Raw genomic sequence first — 18,903 nt, forward strand, 5'->3', positions numbered from 1 at the left:
CATTTGTCCTCTGCACCTCTGAACCTGCAACCAGAATAACACCTGGCACCAGGTGGTGACTCAAAAATCTTGAATACATCATCGAATAAAGGAAAGAGGGAGTATGGGATTATTCCCCAGAGTGTAGCTGGGTGCTTGCCAGGTAGGGGCAACTGAGTAGAAATAACTTTCATTTTGTCTTTTTTCTAAGGGGCAAAAAAATAAAAGCAGAAGTGCTCAGTTATCTTCTTTAAATAACAATAGAGAGTTTGCAGCATGACATATTGTATAACTGCTTTGTAGACATCATTTACCTGATTAAGACCTAACTGGGATAGGGGACAGATTCTTCAGGAGCTACTGGCCTGGGTATTGAGTAGTAGTCTCAGTGGTTACCCACTGGCAGGACAATTGGACTCAAAGGTGGAGTAGACGATCCTAAACATGACTTAACTTGAGAAAAACAAGTGATACTAGAAGTTCTAAGTAAAGTGAGAAAAGTAATGATGAATTCTCTTCTTCTTAGTTTGATGGAATCATGGATTAACGTTCGAGAAGAGGTGTCTGGAAATCAGAGCTTGTGTCTAAACTTAGAGCTTTTGATGCTACCTTCATCTCTGCCCCTGGACCCTTCCGATTCTCCCCCACATTTAATAAAATTTCAGAAAGGTATGGTCATCTTTGATTCTTTCTGGAATAAACAAATTTCCAGGTTGGCTCAACCATGTGAAGAGAAGGAGAGGAGAAGCTGGCTTTGTGGCTCTGTGTGTTACTTGCTAAATCTACGCATCTCATTTTGAGTTCCAGAATGTTGTTTATTGGCCTTTCCTTGCATGTTTTTGTTTTAATTTCGGTGTTGATTTTGGCCTTTGTTAAGTTAGTTATTTTGTCTGCTTGGATTCCTTTCCCATTTTCTGAAGACAACCCCTTCCACCGTCCCATACAAATGTTTACATGAGAGAAGCGTGTTCTTATAATAGAATCCTCATCCCCCTGGCAACAGCTGACTGATCCAAGAGTGAGCATTTGACTCAGGACTCTGTCCCCTAGCGGTCTCTAAGTGATTCCAGTTTTAGTCTGGATGGGACTTTGAACAGAGAAAATAGAAACCAGGGCAGCTGTGACATACCACGTAGAGTCTCATGAGGCATTGGAAGCTCATGTGCTGTGAGAGAGGGGAATAGAACCTGGTATAGACATGCTTTCCTGCCCTGTCTAAAATGCTCCAAGCCTGCATGCAGACTGTTCTCTAGGCCTGGGTACATCTTTGCTCATGGCTTCTATGAGTCACTTTTGTATCCTTACAACAATCTTCTCATTTCTACTTAAACTAGTTCTTGCAACCCCAAGTACTAATTCTCATCTCCCCAGCCACGATTTCAAGGGTGAGGCCACTTGCTTCCATTCTTAGCCTAAATCCTTTGTCCCAGAAAAGGGGTTTTAGCTCAGGCATCTGCTAACATTATTGAGCAATTTTAAAAGTCTCAGGCACCTTATGAATATCTACCACAATTGGAGGATCTGGGAGGATCAGGGAAAGCCTTTATGCTGTAAAGTGTACAAGTGTTCAAGAAAGAGAGCACATTTCTTCTGTTCTAAAATAAAACCAGTGGTAAGGCACTTAATAGGAATTTTCAGGAAAAAAATGAAAATATGTTACCACATTCAAAGTAAACAATCGAAAGCTGATTCCAAATTTAGAAATGTTAAAAATGTGAAAAAAAGTAGACATCTTGGAATTGTGGCAATTTGGTAATGCTTTAGGTTTAAGCATTACATAGCATGTCACATTTTTCCACTATGTTTTTTACATAGAGCACTATTAATCAGTGTGTGATCCTTAAGTCACTGGTCCAGAGATATTCCATGAAAAGAGCTCAAAAGTTTAATGACAACGAGTCTTTGTCTTCTTCTTCATTATGGATCTTTCCTTACAAAACTTTTTGAGGGGCTTCCCTGGTGGCGCAGTTGTTGAGAGTCCGCCTGCCGATGCAGGGGACATGGGGTCGTGCCCCCGTCCGGGAAGATCCCACATGCCGTGGAGCGGCTGGGCCCGTGAGCCATGGCCGCTGAGCCTGCGCGTCCGGAGCCTGTGCTCCGCAACAGGAGAGGCCACAACAGTGAGAGGCCCACGTACCGCAAAAAAAAAAACCCAAAACACAAAAAAAAACAAAAAACAAAAAACTTTTTGAGGATATTCTTCAGGAAAACAAAAGGAGTAAATTGAGAAAAAGGAAGACATAGTCCTATGAAATAGTGGATTTAACCCCAGATAGTAATAATGGGAAGCCCTAAAGTAACACCCGGGCAGCAGGAGGGGAGAGGGCTCTAGGAGGGAGGCCTCTAGGAATAAGGGCAACTCAATAGATTACCTGACATATACAACAATTGGGGGAAAATGTTAGGATTTGTGGATTGCATATGGGACTAGAGATTCAAAACAAAAATCAATTAGAAATTACAAGGAAAACTAAAACATGAGCAAGGAAAGAAATGTAATAATTGAATGTGGTTTGGCTCTGCATTTAGCAATGGTCCCAAATTCATAATAATATAAACTGTAATTATTGAATCAACCTACATTCATCTATTGGAAAGACAAAGTACAGGAGGGAAAAATAATGTGTATATAAAAAAATCCTAACCTGTTATAATAGTAAGTCAATTGATAGCATCTAAAATTCATAAATTAAAATATACTATATAAGCAATATCTATAGAGAGAGACAAATATAACTATAGAAGAAATAGCTAAAAGAGTTAAACATAGTTTAACTATGGCTGGGAGTTGTGAATGGGTGAGCAGAGATCCTTTATTTTCATGATAAATCTTGATCTTTTAGGGCTATTTGGCATTTTTAGAAAACCATTTTCATGTGTTTCAATGAAAATCTTTAAAGTACCTATAATTAGGATGATACAACATTTTTTAGTGAATCTGAGTCTACTAATCATGGTTTCTTTTTCTAAATACTAGCAAATAATTTATTTACTAATCTGTTTTAGAAACTGGGTCAAACTCAAGTGTCATTTGGAAATCTACCATGTCTTCATATTTGAAAATAGAGACAATACTTACTTGTTTCCCATCTTCTGTCCTCCTTTCATTTTCCATGATTATTTAGATTCTCACTGTTTACATACTTTTAGTATTCCAGGCTGGCATATTTTCTTGAGGTAACACAAGGGCAGAGAGAGAGAGAGAGAGAGAGAGGAGAAACAAGATGCAGCTCAACCATGGGTGGACTGGTTGGACCCATATTCATGTTGTGGCACAAACTCAATTATGATTCAGCCACAGTAAGACCCAAACAGGCTGGCCAAGCAGAGTGTCATAGAATCGTGCAGATGCACTTTTGGAAATCAGTCATTTCACATCTCTGTGGTCTGAATGTAGGGGAGGAATGGGGATCTACTCAGATCTGTTCATAGGGGGAGGTTTGGCAAGAGCTACAGAAGGTAAGAGAGCAGAAGAGAAGCTCTGTGTTGGAAATGGGGACATGTCTAGTATGGGAGGGCAATAGTTTGGGGGCTCTTCTGATTAGGATTCTAGGATGCAAAAATAAAAACTAACTAAGCTAACTCTAGAAACCTAAGAAAAGAAGAATATTGAGTAGCTCACTGAATTGTCCTAAATTCTGGAGAACCTGGATCAGAGAGCAAGGGATAATCAAAATGACGTCACAGGGACAGTTTCCTTAGGATGCTGGCACCACCACCACTGAGCACTCACCAACCCAATGCTGAATGCCAGCGCCCTTCAACAATGGCTGCCTTACTGCCTGACTCTAGATCCTGTCATCACTACCAGGAATAAGCTCTGTCCCTGAACCACTTCATCATTCTCTTTAGATTCAAAATTCTGAGGAGAAGTATCCACTTGATTTAAATTTGCCTTGTGTCCAGGTTATTGAGAGATAAATGTGTCCTCCATTTTCCATAGTGGGTGGTAGAGATTTTATTCCCATTTACCTTGGATTTTGGCCCAGCAGGACAGGTGTCTGGATGCTGGATAGCCAATCTCCATGTCCAGATTTATTAGAGATCAAATGTGGGACTGTGCCTACAAAGCGGAAAATTAATGGTCTCAGCTGTGGTGAACACAGAGGGCAGAGCCCAGCCATTGAGACAGGGCTGACATAATTCATCTTGGTCCACAGATTTGAATCTATTAAAATGTCTAGGCTCTGTCTTGCTGTTTACCACCTACCTCTAACTTCGACTCTCTTTTAACTCTTCTAACTACTTGCTCTGTCTTTGTCAGTTTGAAAATCATTCCCCTTACTAGAGAAGATAGAAGATAATTGAAGCAGATTTATTCTCTTTTTGTTGACTATGTTATATTGCAAAAACTAGAAAATGCTGCCATGCTTATTAGTGGGCTTTTAAAAAGTGATACACAATATAAGATTACAATTATTTATATTATAGGAAGTTACAGAAAGTAAAACAGAGTGTATTTTGGATGTGGGACAAAATCTAACAGGAAAATGACAACCCCTTCTCACTTACAACTGAGAACTATGCTCAAGGGAATCACAGCTTTCATGGTCTCACAGCTGGATGTCGGGTTGCCAGATTTAGCATATAAAAATACAAGATACTCAATTAAATTTGAATTTCAGACAAATAATTTTTAGTAAAAGTGTGTCTGTACAATATCTAAAATATACTAATAATTATTTGTTGTTTATTTAAAATCCAGATGTAACTGGGAATCTTGTGTTTTATCTGGCAACCCTGGTTGGAGGAGACCTCAAAGGAATTCAGTCCAATCTTGATACAGAAATATGTTCTGCAGAGCAGCAGATCTGGTGTCTGCCCCACACCTCTCTAAATATCCCTATTCAAAAAGCAACAAATCATTTAGGAACAGAATATGCTTGGTCAGTGTTTTGTGTTCAAATGCAAAATCTGAAAAAAAAAAATGAAAAGGAAGGTTTAAGTATCTAGGTAAATCAGGAAAAACTTCCATTCAGTTGTTGAGTCATTTAAGCAAAAGCAAGTGTTTTCTCTTTCATTATTGAATCAAGTAGGTAATTATCCTCACATAACATGACTCTAAAATATTCTCTTAATAACTTTTATTCTCTTGTACATAACATTTTGCATAATACTAGCATTATATTAATAACATCAACTAATATATATTGAATGCTTTATCTGTGCCAGGAACAATTCTAAGTAATTTGCATGTGCTAGCTCATTTAATTCTTGCAACAGCGCCATATGGTAATCAGTATTATTACTTTCATTTTATATAGATAGGGAAACTGAAGCACAGACAGATTAAGTGCATTCAGTAACTGACTGAAGGTCACACAGTTACCAAATGATCAATCTGGCTATGAATACAGCATTCTAGTTGGCCCTTAACCACTACAGTATATTACTTCTCAGAGGTAGATATTCCATAAATAAAATCATATTACATTAAATATAGTGTAAATTGGGTATTCTGGGGTCTGAAACTACACACTTGGTTCTACAACTTCAATAGACTTCCTGGTCTGAACTGCTTGATTAAATGGCTCCACATTATAGTACCTTCTGTAAACATTGTCAGCTTGTACTTAACACCTCTAGGGTGAGAAACTCCTCCTAAAGTAGACATACCAGTTTTCTTGATGATTCTCCTCTGGTACTTTCTTCCCACGCACTCTAGATTGATCCAGTGGAACATATGATTACAAGCGATCCTTTGCCAATAGGTAAAGATCAGTCTGTCTTCCTGAGCATCTCTCTGCTTTGGTCCAAACACTCCCAGCTTTTTCAGCAATTTCATTTTGAGCTATGAAGAAACATTTGCTCATGCTCAAGTTCTGTGGTTGTCCATGAATATTATTTTCTTGGGCATAAACCTGTCCATAGAAATTTTCTTATCATAAACTCTAGTATATGTTCAAATACAAATTTATAATCTTTTACAGGATGCCCACAAGGAAATTTGCTTCTGTGGAACTTTGGAATGGAAATTCTGTCCTGGTAACTTTCCATAGTGATTCTATGTTCATTGTCTTTCTGAACCAGTTTTTGGCAGAGAAGAGTATAAATTAGGGAAATATTTTTCTTTTGTGTTTTAAGTCTGCTACATTTTTCAGGAGATCTAAGTGCAGGACTTTTGTAGTGAAAAATTATTAAATCCCTACATTTACCTGTTCCCATGCCTAATGAAAGTGCATCCTCTAATTCTTTTCCCACTTGTCATTTCAAAAAGCAAATTTTTGCACTGAACAGTTTGTTTTAACTTCTGCTTAAGTAGCCTAGTATCAGAATTCATGGAAACATATGGAGAAAGCAGATAAATTGAGAAAAGTAATCTGGATTGCCTGATTTTAGTGACAGCAAGCAGTGACTGGAGAAAGTTTTGTGAATATGACTAAGCTTAGCCTCTGAGGAATATCTGATGGTGGTCTGAGTCTAAGGACTAATGGTTTTGAAAGTATTCATCACCACTGGTGACGAAATTTCACTGAACTTTTGGTTACTTTCAACAAACCACATAGACCTACTGTGGATTAGACTATGCTTTACGGGTAGTATATTCGTGCATACATACTTCAAGGGGCAGAGAAAAAGAGAGAGACAGAGAAACAGACACACACATACACAGAGATCTGATAAGAAAACAGAAGCCGTGGTATGATACTCTGTTAATAGCATCATTGCTATTCTCTTAGGATGAAGAAATGAATAACCAGGCTTCAGCAGCAGTGCTAGTGCTGTTAGTAGGGTCACTTCTACCATTATTTTGTGCTACGTTATCAAAAAGAACCCCAGACTTATTTTTATTCCTTTTAACTGAAGTGGATTCTGGGAGTATAATGATGCTCCTCCACAGATGAGGGTGATGCTAAGACCAGTGGATACCATTTATGTAACCTGGAAGCTGTGCTTCTGGTAATTTGCCTAAAGAAATGATTGGTCAAGTACACAAAGATATATGGGAAATGATGTTTATTGCAGTTTTGGTAATAACCCCCACTCTCTCATTAAACTTATCTAAATATCCATCAACAGGAGACTAGTTAAATAAATTTTGTTACATGCATTTAAGAGATTCTCAATGGCCGTTAAAAATGTTGCAGTTATGTATCTGTGGAATATGCTTATGAATATTTTTAGGTGAAAAGGAAACAGGTTAGGAAGAGAATATATAGTATATTCTTATTTTTGTCATCTATCTCTCTACCTAAATGCATAAGAAATATTCTGGAAAGATAGACACCTAAACACTGGGAATGGTTATCCCTGGATAGTAGAATTATAGATGATATTACCTTTATTTTTGCTTTTCTGTTTTTCAAACAATTTTCTATAATTACTATTAATTAAACTTTATATAATACAGAAAAAATAAAATTGTTTTTCAACAGAAATAAGTAGACCATATAAGCTTATTGTTGCTTATAAAAATACCACTTCTACAGATCCTTAACTAACTAGAACAGATAAGAGAAGTCTTCCAACAATACCTAGTCTAAACATGCAACATATATGGATCTACCTTAGTCACAAGATATATTGATCCTTTTTTTTGTTTGTTTGAATGCTATACTAATAATTGATTATTATTTTTAAATTATAGAGCTGTTACTACTAAAAAATTCAGCTTACTCATGCTAAAAGTTTTGTATTTCCTTAAAATATTCAATTATTTTCTCTATTGTTACCAGTGTTCCTAAGCTGGTACATTCAATCAAATAGAAAGCCTTACCTTATCTTTTAAGTACAATACTTTGGAGTAAGAAGATCATCTTGGCAGACAGTAAATGTAAAGAGCATTTACGAGGGATTTCTATTATCTGTCAAATGTTTTGATTACTATCACTTACTTCTCAAAAATAACCTTATGACACAGAAATTATTCCCATTTTCAGAAGAATAAACAGAGATTTGGGAGAGTTAGGTGATTCCTAGCATTGTACAGTTAGCCATAGGCAAAACAAAAACTTAGACTCAGGTCCGTTGATTTTTAAATCCTATTTCTTTTATCTATATCATATTGGCTCAAGAAGAATAATAAAGAACTAATTGTTTGGCAACTTACTATCAAGAAAATACATTTGACTGTCTTTGGAGATCATTTGTTCCATGTGAGTTCTTGGTTGCAAACAATAGAACATGCTTTTGAAGAATAATTACCAAATTACACTGTGGGACTGCCTACAGGTGGGTTCTCACAATCGTGACTCCATGACTACAGTAATCAAGACAGTGTTTTATTGGCAGAAGAATAGACAATTTTATCAATGGAAGAAAAAAAGAGCCCAGAAAGAGATCTATACAAATATAGTCAAGTGATCTTTGACAAAGAAACAAAGGCAAATCGTTGGAGAAAGAATAGTCTTTTCAACACATAGTTCTGGAACAACTGCTCATCCACATGCAAAAAAGAAAAAAGAAAAGAAAATAGACATAGACCTTACGCATTTCATGAAAATTAACTCAAAACATATCATAGGCATAAATGTAAAATGGAAAATTATTAAACACATAGAAGATGACATAGGAGAGAATCTAGATGGCTGTGGGTTTGGAGATTTTTTTTTTATTTTGGGTATGACACCAACGTCATGATCCTTAAAAGAAAAAATTAAGTTGGAGCTCATTAAAATGATAAACTTCTGTTCTGTGAAAGACTGTCAAAAGGATGAGATGATAAGCCACAGTTTAGGAGAAAATATTTTCAAAAGACATATCTGATAAAGGACTGTTATCTAAAGCACACATAGAACTCTTAAAACTCAACACTAAGACAAAACAACTTGACTAAATAACCCAGGCAAAAGATCTTAACAAACACCTCACCAAAGGAGATATACAGGTGGAAAATAAACAAAGGAAAAGATGCTCAACATCATACCTCATCAGGAAATTGCAAATTAAAATAATAATGACACATCACTACACACCTATTAGAATGGCAAAAATTCAAAACACTAACAACACCAAATGAAGGCAAGGATTTGGAGCAACAGGAATTCTCATTCGTTATTGGTGGGAATGAAAAGTGGTGCAGCCACATTTGAATAGTTTGGTAGTTCCTCACAAAGCTAAACATAGTTTTACCATATGATCCATCAATTGTGATCCTTGGAATGGACCCAAATGAGTTGAAAATATGCTCACACACAGCCTGCATATGGAGTTTTAATAGCTTTTTGCAAATTTGCCAAAACTTGGAAACAACCAAGATGTCCTTCAATAGGTGACTGGATAAATAAACTGTGCTACATCCATACAATAAAATATTATTCAGTAATAAAGAGAAATGAACGATCAAGTCACAAAAGACATGGAAGGAACTTAAAAATATATTATTAAGTGCAAGAAGTCAATGTGAAAAGACTACATAATATATGATTTTAATTATATGGCATTTTGGAAAAGGCAAACTATGGAGTCAGTAAAGAGTGGTGGTTTCCAGAAATTTAGACTGAGGGAGGGATAAATAGGTGGAGCACAGGTGAGTTTTGGGATAGTGAAACTATTCTGTATGAAGCTATAAAGGGTGGGTACATTTATCAAAACCCATAGAATGTATAACACAGAGACTGTGTCCTAATGGAAACTGTGGACTTTGGGTGATGATGTGTCAATGTAGGTTCATCAGTGGAACAAATGGACCCCTCTGGTGTGGGATGATGATAGGGGGAGGCTATACATGTGTGGGGGGCAAGGGGATATATGGGGACTCTGTACTTTCTGCTCAATTTTGCTGTGAAACTAAAACTGCTCTTAAAGATAAAGCCAATAAAAAAGAGTGTATATATTTGTATGTATAACTGATTCACTTTGCCATACACCTGAAACTAACACAACACTGTAAATCAATAATACTCCAATAAAAATTGTTTTAAACAGTCAGTTAGCTAAAAACAAACTCCAAGGCTTTTGTTCACAATCATAAAACTCTCGCAAAATATGGATATGTGGAGCCTTCTATCTGCATAGTGAACTCTTCTAAATTCAAACTTGTAGTAGTAGTTTGATTGGCTCAGTCTAAGCCATATGACAATGACAGGTTGGAGATGGACTCAGAACTCTACTTTGAGGAAAAAGACTATTATAGGGGAATGTCCATAGAAATAGGAAGTCATATTGCCACCATTCTGGCAAATAGCCACTACAGACACCAATGTGGAAAGGGAAAAAACCCACATTAATATATTTCAATGACTAACTCCATTATAGCCATAATACCTGAATAATTAATTCACTCTCTGCTCCCCATTGAATGGAAAAGAAAAGTCTTCTTCATTTTGATATTTTCTTCCTTGAATTTCCATACGTGCACTTATTTTTGGTGGAAATACCAAAATACCTTCCAGAAATACCTAAAGTGCACGTGTAACTTTTTCTAATTGCTTTCAATACATTCACTTCTAGGAACTGTTTACTAAAAGGGTTAGCATTTCCTCACACTAACTTTTTAAGCACTAAATAAGCAAAGTTTACACATTTATTAAACCCCTTTCATGTCAGTTATGCAAATGTAATTGTCCCTAACAAATTTATTTTGACTATGTAAGAAAAATCCAGATACTGAATATCTAAAGACATGTTTTTTAAATGTTAGGACTATCAACTGATTCTAACAGTGGGAGGATGATTCCATCCTTGATTTTGATGGTAAACTCAGTAATTAATGGACTTTGCTATTCCATAGGAGATAAAAATACAAGGATTAAGTAAATTCCTACAGCAGGGATAATATAAATGACATGAAGGAAGAAAGAAGAAACAAGAACTAAAAAAAGGGCAGGCTCTGGGAGTGTAGATGTTAGTGCAGGTGTGGTGACTCATTTTTGTAGACTATTGATTGTGAACCAAAGGAAAATAATCACAGTCATGAAGAGAAGGAAAAGGTAAATAAACTCAGCTAAGTAGCAAAGGGGAGTATAAAACTTTTATAAGTATTATAGGGAAATTTGCAGGAACAGCTTTACATTTATGGCTTATTATGAAAGATATTAAAATACCATAAGTAAGAAACTGTATAATGCAATTACATGTACAAATCACAACTTTTAAAAAGATGATGATCAACACTTTGAAAGTTTTAAAAGTTACTTGAGTAATGTCTTTTACAGAAAGGAAGTAGATGGGTTAGAATTGTGTGGATTTCCCAGGTCACAATGCAGTTCATAATAAATTTTACTTTAATGTCTCTCCTGGTTGGATGCAGTGAACTGCGAAGAGGATCAACAGAAAAGGAGCCACTGCAGGTGATGGGGGGAAGACCAGTGTGCAAGCATGCATCCACCACATGAACCTATCGCTGTGTACTTTTTCCATGGGGGCTCTGTTTTGTGTAGTTGGAAAAGTAAAAAAACAAATGCATTAATCTTTTTCCCCATATACATCACATTTTTTTTATTGGTAATGGTCTTTCTTCTGACTTCCACTGAGACCTGCCAAGAGCTATGACAGAATAGGCATGTTTGATGGTGTTGCCCATAACTGCAATTTGCTTTTTAAGAGTATTCACAGCAGTTTTATTAATAAAAGCCAACAACTAGAAACAACCCAAATGTCCATCAACAGGTGACTAGATAAACAAATTGTTCTAAATCCATGCTATGAAATACTATTCAGCAATAAAATGAAACGAACTTCAGATGCATGGAACAATGTAAATGAATCTTGAAAACACTATGCTGAGTAAAAGAAACCAGACTCAAAAGATTACACACTGTATACTTCCATTTATATAAAATTTAGAACAGGCAAACTAATCTATAGTGACAGAAGGCAGATCAGTAGTTGCTTGGGCCCAGGGATGGAGAAGATTGAGTGGGAAAGGACACGAAGGGTAATAGAAATGTTCCATATCTTGTGGTACTAGTCACAGAGGTGCATTCATTTCCCAAAATGCATTGAACTGTGTGCATCCTTAAGTGTAATTTGTTTTCCCATTCATAAAATATAGTGGATTGGCTAGATCACTTTTTTTTTTTTTCCGAGCTGATCTCCCTGTGCTATGTGGCTGCTTCCCACTAGCTATCTACCTTACGTTTGGTATTGTATATATGTCCATGCCTCCCTTTCGCTTTGTCACAGCTTACCCTTCCCCCTCCCCATATCCTCAAGTCCATTCTCTAGTAGGTCTGTGTCTTTATTCCTGTCTTACCCCTAGGTTTTTCATGACATTTTTTCTCTTCTTAAATTCCATATATATGTGTTAGCATACAGTATTTGTTTTTCTCTTTCTGACTTACTTCACTCTGTATGACAGACTCTAGGTCTATCCACTTCATTCCAAATAACTCAATTTCATTTCTTTTTATGGCTGAGTAATATTCCATTGTATATATGTGCCACATCTTCTTTATCCATCCATCCGATGATGGACACTTAGGTTGTTTCCATCTCCGGACTATTGTAAATAGGGCTGCTATGAACATTTTGGTACATGAGTCTTTTTGAATTATGGTTTTCTCAGGGTATATGCCCAGTAGTGGGATTGCTGGGTCATATGGTAGTTCTGTTTGTAGTTTTTTAAGGAACCTCCATAGTGTTCTCAATAGTGGTTATACCAATTCACATTCCCACCAGCAGTGCAAGAGTGTTCCCTTTTTTCCACACCCTTTCCAGCATTTACTGTTTCTAGATTTTTGATGATGGCCATTCTGACTGGTGTGAGATGATATCTCATTGTAGTTTTGATTTGCATTTCTCTAATGATTAAAGATGTTGAGCATTCTTTCATGTGTTTGTTGGCAGTATGTATATCTTCTTTGGAGAAATGTCTATTTAGGTCTTCTGCCCATTTTTGGATTGGGTTGTTTGTTTTTTTGTTATTTTTATTTTATTTTATTTTTTATTTTAATTTTTTTATTTTATTTTTTTGTTATTGAGCTGTATGGGCTGCTTATAAATTTTGGAGATTAATCCTTTGTCAGTTGCTTCATTTGCAAATATTTTCTCTCATTCTGAGGGTTGTCTTTTCATCTTGTTTATGGTTTCCTTTTCTGTGCAAAAGCTTTTAAGTTTCATTAGGTCCCATGTGTTTCTTTTTGTCTTTATTTCCATTTCTCTAGGAGGTGGGTCAAAAAGGATCTTGCTGTGATTTATGTCATAGAGTGTTCTGCCCATGTTTTCCTCTAAGAGTTTGATAGTTTCTGGCCTTACATTTAGGTCTTTAATCCATTTTAAGCTTATTTTTGTGTATGGTGTTAGGGAGTGATCTAATCTCATACTTTTACATGTCCCTGTCCAGTTTTCCCAGCACCACTTATTGAAGAGGCTGTCCTTTCTCCACTGTACATTCCTGCCTCCTTTATCAAAGATAAGGTGACCATACGTGTGTGGGTTTATCTCTGGGCTTTCTACCCTGTTCCATTGATCTATCTTTCTTTTTTTGTGCCAGTACCATACTGTCTTGATTACTGTAGCTTTGTAGTATAGCCTGAAGTCAGGGAGCCTGATTCCTCCAGCTCCGTTTTTCTTTCTCAAGATTGCTTTGGCTATTCAGGGTCTTTTGTGTTTCCATACAAATTGTGAAATTCTTTGTTCTAGTTCTGTGAAAAATGCCAGTGGTAGTTTCATAGGGATAGCACTGAATCTGTAGATTGCTTTGGGTAGTATAGTCATTTTCACAATGTTGATTCTTCCAATCCAAGAACATGGTGTATCTGTCCATCTGTTTGTGTCATCTTTAATTTCTTTCATCTTATAGCTTTCTGCATACAGATATTTTTGTCTCCTTAGGTAGGTTTATTCCTAGGTATTTTATTTATTTGTTGCAATGATAAATGGGAGTGTTTCCTTAATTCCTCTTTCAGATTTTTCATCATTAGTGTATAGGAATGCCAGAGATTTCTGTGCATTAATTTTGTACCCTGCTACTTTACCAAATTCATTGATTAGCTCCAATAGTTTTCTGGTAACATCTTTAGGATTCTCTATGTATACTGTCATGCCATCTGCAAACAGTGACAGTTTTACTTCTTCTTTTTCAATTTGGATTCCTTTTATTTCTTTTCCATCTCTGATTGCTGTGGCTAAAACTTCCAAAGCTCTGTTGAATAATAGTGGTGAGAGTGGGCAACCTTCTCTTGTTCCTGATTTTAGCGGAAAAGTTTTCAGTTTTTCACAATTGAGAACGAGAACATGGCTATCCTTGTTGCTGTGTGGTCTGGGGTTTAGAAAGGAAATAACCTAGAGACTATCAATAGGGAATTGCAAGTGCATCAGAGAATATCTGACAGCATAGGGCACTGCTTAAAAGCTTAGGCTTTGGAATCTGGCAGATCTGAGTTTGAATCTTCACTCTGTTATCACTAAGCTTTGGGATTGTGAGTGGATTACTTAACTTCTCCTAGCCTCAATTTTCTCATCTATAAAATATAGATAATAATTCTACTTAATTTATAATATTGTTATTCATAAATGGGTTAACACCCTTGAGTCCTTAGCACAAAGCCTCACACATTGCAAATGTACAGTAAACCTACAACCATTGAATGCTGTGAAAAGACTGTGAAGTGATATATGTGTAGGCATATTTATCTGAGAGATGTTTGGAAGAAGGTACATCAATAGTGGTTAAATGGTTATCTCTGGGCAGTGGGATTTGGGTGAATTTTTCTTAAAATTTTTTTTTCTATAGTGTCTGACTTTTTTTGCAATAATCATACTGTTTTTATCCAAAAAAAAAAATAACAAAGCTATGTTAAATTAGGGAAAAAATTAAGTACAGTATAAGAAAAATATACTGGAATTATGTTTCAAAGAAAATAGTTGCAGTAATCTTTCTTTTATTTTTGTCCTTTAAAAAAATGGAACCTTAAGAGAATGAAATCTTGCAATTTCCAACCACATGGATGGACCTAGAGAGAATTATCCAAAGTGAAATAAGTCAGACAGAGAAAGACAAATAGTGTATAATTTCACTTATATGTGGAATCTAAAAAAAAAAAAGCAAATGAGCAAGCATAACTAAACAGAAACAGAGATAGATGCAGAGAAAAAAAATGGTGGGTTTCAGAGGGAAGGGGGTGAGAGGAGAAGAGAAATAAGTGTGGGAAACTAAGAGGTACAGATTTTCAGTGACAAAATAAATGAGTCAGTTATGAAATATACAGTGTGGGGAATATAGTCAATAATTTTGTACTGTCTTTGTATGGTGACAACTAGACTTATGGTGACCATTTTGAAATGTATAAAAATATTGAATCACTATGTTGTGTACAAGGAACTAATATAGTTTTTTAGGTCAGTTATACTTCAAAAACAAACAAGCCAACAAACAAACATTAAAAACAGAGGATTGGATTTGTCATTACCAGATGTGGTGGGTGGGGAGAGGGGAGATTGGAGGAAAGTAGTTGAAAGATACAAACTTCCAGCTGTAAGGTAAATAAGTACTAGTGATTAATGTACAATGTGACAAATATAATGAACACTGCTGTTTGGTATATATGAAAGCTGTTAAGAGAGTAAATCCTAATGGTTCTCATCACAGGAAAAATATTTTTTTCTATTTCTTTAATGTTGCATCTATAAGAGATGATGGATGTCCATTAAACATTGTAATAATTATTTCAGGGTGTAGGTAGATCAAATCATTATTCTGTGCACCATAGACTTATACAGTACTGCATGTTAATTATATTTTAATGAAAATGTGAGAAAAAAAATAGAAAGGAAATGATAGAAGAATAATAAACTTGTTTACTATGGATAAAAATAACCAGAACTGTAGCTGCACAATTGGATTAATCACAGTTGTATGGCTGAGGCAGGACATGCTAGACCTTAACTGCTCTTCTTTCCAAACACAGATCTAGATCACATTTCCCAGACGCACCCTATTCTTCCCTTCTGTCCTTGCTTCTAGGATGGGACCAGATAACTTGTTCTTACAAGTGAAATGTGACCGAAGAAAAAATGTCAGTTCCAGATCAAAATAATTAAAGAGTAGGTGTGCTTTTTCGTGTTGTTTCATTTTCCTTTCTGAAGCTGGAAGAAAAGGACTCCCAGGATGTAAGGGATAGTTTTGCTCCAAGGTACAAACAGACTAGATTCCTGAGTCACATTTTGGAGAAGAGCCCTTAAGAAAGACAATTTGCTAGGCACTTCTGCACTGACTTTTGTGTGAGTGAATGGTAAACTATTTTTTTTTATTTTGGTGTTATGCCAGTGAGAGTTTTGTTTGCTTGTTATAGCAGTTAGTCCAATCTGAGTTATGGAATTATAGGTTACCATCATTGGTCTACATATGATCTTCTTTTATACAATTAATTAAGTTGTGTAATTTTCCACTAGTAATCTACCTCCCACTTAGCATTTCAGATAACTTGAGCATTTCAAATAACTCCTATCTATGTGCTCCTTCTTTTTGATATTCTCTAAGTATACATCTAGGAGTGGAAGTTCTGGAGCTTCAGGGTATGTAAATGTGTAGCTTTACACAATGATGCCAAACTGCTATTCAAAGTGTTGTACCAATTTCTAATGCCATGAGTAATTCATGTTGCTCCATATCCCTGTCATCACAATATACTATCAGACTTAATTTGGCCATTTGAATGGGAATAAAGTGTGGTCACACTGTGGTTTGATTTACATTTTCATGATCACCAGTGAGCTTAAGCCAAGACACTTCTGAAGAAACAGATTAAGGAAAGGGGGTTTGCCCTACTAGAAATTAAGGTTAAATTATAAGCCTATAGTAATTAAATAGTAATAGAATGGTATGAGTCAAGGATAGATAGATTTACCAATGCAACAGAGAATTTGAAAGAGATGCACATGTATGTGGAACTTTAATATGTGACAGGTAGTGTGGGAAAAGGAAGAACTATTCAAAACCAGAGCTAGAAAATTCAGTTATCTAAAGAGGAAAAAAATGCATTTGGATCTCTATCTCACACTACAGACAGAAATAACCACTAGAAATGTTAAAAATTTAAGTGTCAAATACATGACTTTAAAACTTTCAGTGGAGTAAGTTTTGTTGACTTTGGGGGAGAAAATAATTTATTAAAGCACAAACGTACTAACCATAGAATAAAATATAGATAAATTTGATTACATTGGTATTAATATTTTTTTGCCCATCAGAGACATCATAAAGGAAGTGAAAAGATAAGCTACCAACTGAGAAAAAATATTTGCAACACGTACAAAAGACAAAGACTTAGAATGGAAATACATAAAAAAATCATACACATCAATAAGAAAATAAATTATCCGATAGAAAAATGGAATATTATACAAACATTCATTCTACAGAAGAAGAAATTTTTATGTGAATTACATATTACATATGATAAAATATGAATTAATTTTCTTTTCAGATGAATCAAAATATTCAGCCCATACAGTAAAAAGAAAAGAGAAAATGTATTGAGTTTTCTTACCTTCACTCTTCATATTTATACTTTCTTCCCTCAAAAAAGAATTTTTTCCTTCAAAAAAAATTCTACCATTCTACTCTGTGGTCACACATATATAAATGGTACTGATCTTCCAGAGTACTAGTCTTTGCAGGTACAAATATTTTATGTGATCATATGACTTCTCACACACTCATACACTTATGCATTCTAATATATTTACATTTAGCATGTATATATTAATTCAGCACCTTCTTTATGCCAGGCATTGTCCTAGACTCTGAGGAAATGAAAAAGGCAAACAATTCCAGGAAGAAGATGGATGATAAAAAAGTAAATTATTGTTATATTAGAAGGTGCTAGGTACTATGAATGAAAGTAGAGCAGCAAAGAGAAATCAAGTGATATCAGAATTGGTATGTGTGTGCACTTTTAAATTGGGTGGTCAGGAAAGCCCCAATAAGAAAGCAGTATTTGAACAAAAAATTGAAGTTGGTAAGGGACTGAGCCACACTTATGTCTGAGGGAAGAAAATACCAGGTGAAGTAAACAGCAAGTGAAAAGACTTGAAGGCAGGAGCATGCTGACATGTCTGAGAAACACCAGGGAGGTCATTGTGACTGCAGTGGAGAAAGAAGGGGGGGAGAGTAGAAGGAGATGATGTCAGAGAGTAAATGGGAGATGGGAACATAGGTCATGGAGGTACTTGTAAACCCTTGTAAAGACTGTGTATATTTACAGTCATTACGTTCTAGACAAATAACATTCTTTGTCACGTTGTTATGGTTTTTGACCTAAGTCTATTTTGTCTAAATATAAGTATAGCTAGCCCTGCTCCCTTTTGGTTTCCATTTTCATGGGATATCTTCTTCCATCCCTTTACTCTGAGCTGATTTGTGTCCTTAACAATGAAATGAGTCTCTGTAGGCAGTATGTACTTGGGTCTTTTTAAAAAACCCATTTAGTCACTTTAGGCCTTTTGATTGGAGAATTTAATCCATTTACAGTTAAAGTAATTATTGATAATTAAGGACTTACTAATACCATCTCAATTGTTCTAGTTATTTTGTAGTCTCCTTGTTTCTTTTTTCCTCTGTTGTTGAATTTATTTGTGAATTGATGGTTTTCTATAGTAATATGCTTTGATCCCTGTCTCTTTTCTTCTGTGTATATACTGTTTTTGTTTTGTGGTTATCATGAGGCTTACATAAACATCTGACAAATATAGCAGCCTGCTATAACAACATAACGTTGTGTGCATGCAAAAACTCTATCCATTTTAATCCCCACTCCATTTTATGTTTTTGATGCCTTAATTTTCCTCTTTTTTATATTGTGTATCATTAACAAATTATGGTGGCTATATTAATTTTTAATACTTTTGCCCTTTAACCTTTACTCTAGGCTCAAGTGATTAACATAGAGCAAAACATCTAAATATATTAAACAATACTTAGAGAAAAAAAAAGAGGGGCTTCCCTGGTGGCGCAGTGGTTGAGAGTACGCCTGCCAATGCAGGGGACACGGGTTCGTGCCCCGGTCCGGGAAGATCCCACATGCCGCGGAGCGGCTAAGC

Source organism: Mesoplodon bidens (assembly GCF_964165515.1).
Source record: "Mesoplodon bidens genome assembly, chromosome: 2".
NCBI lineage: Eukaryota > Metazoa > Chordata > Mammalia > Artiodactyla > Ziphiidae > Mesoplodon > Mesoplodon bidens.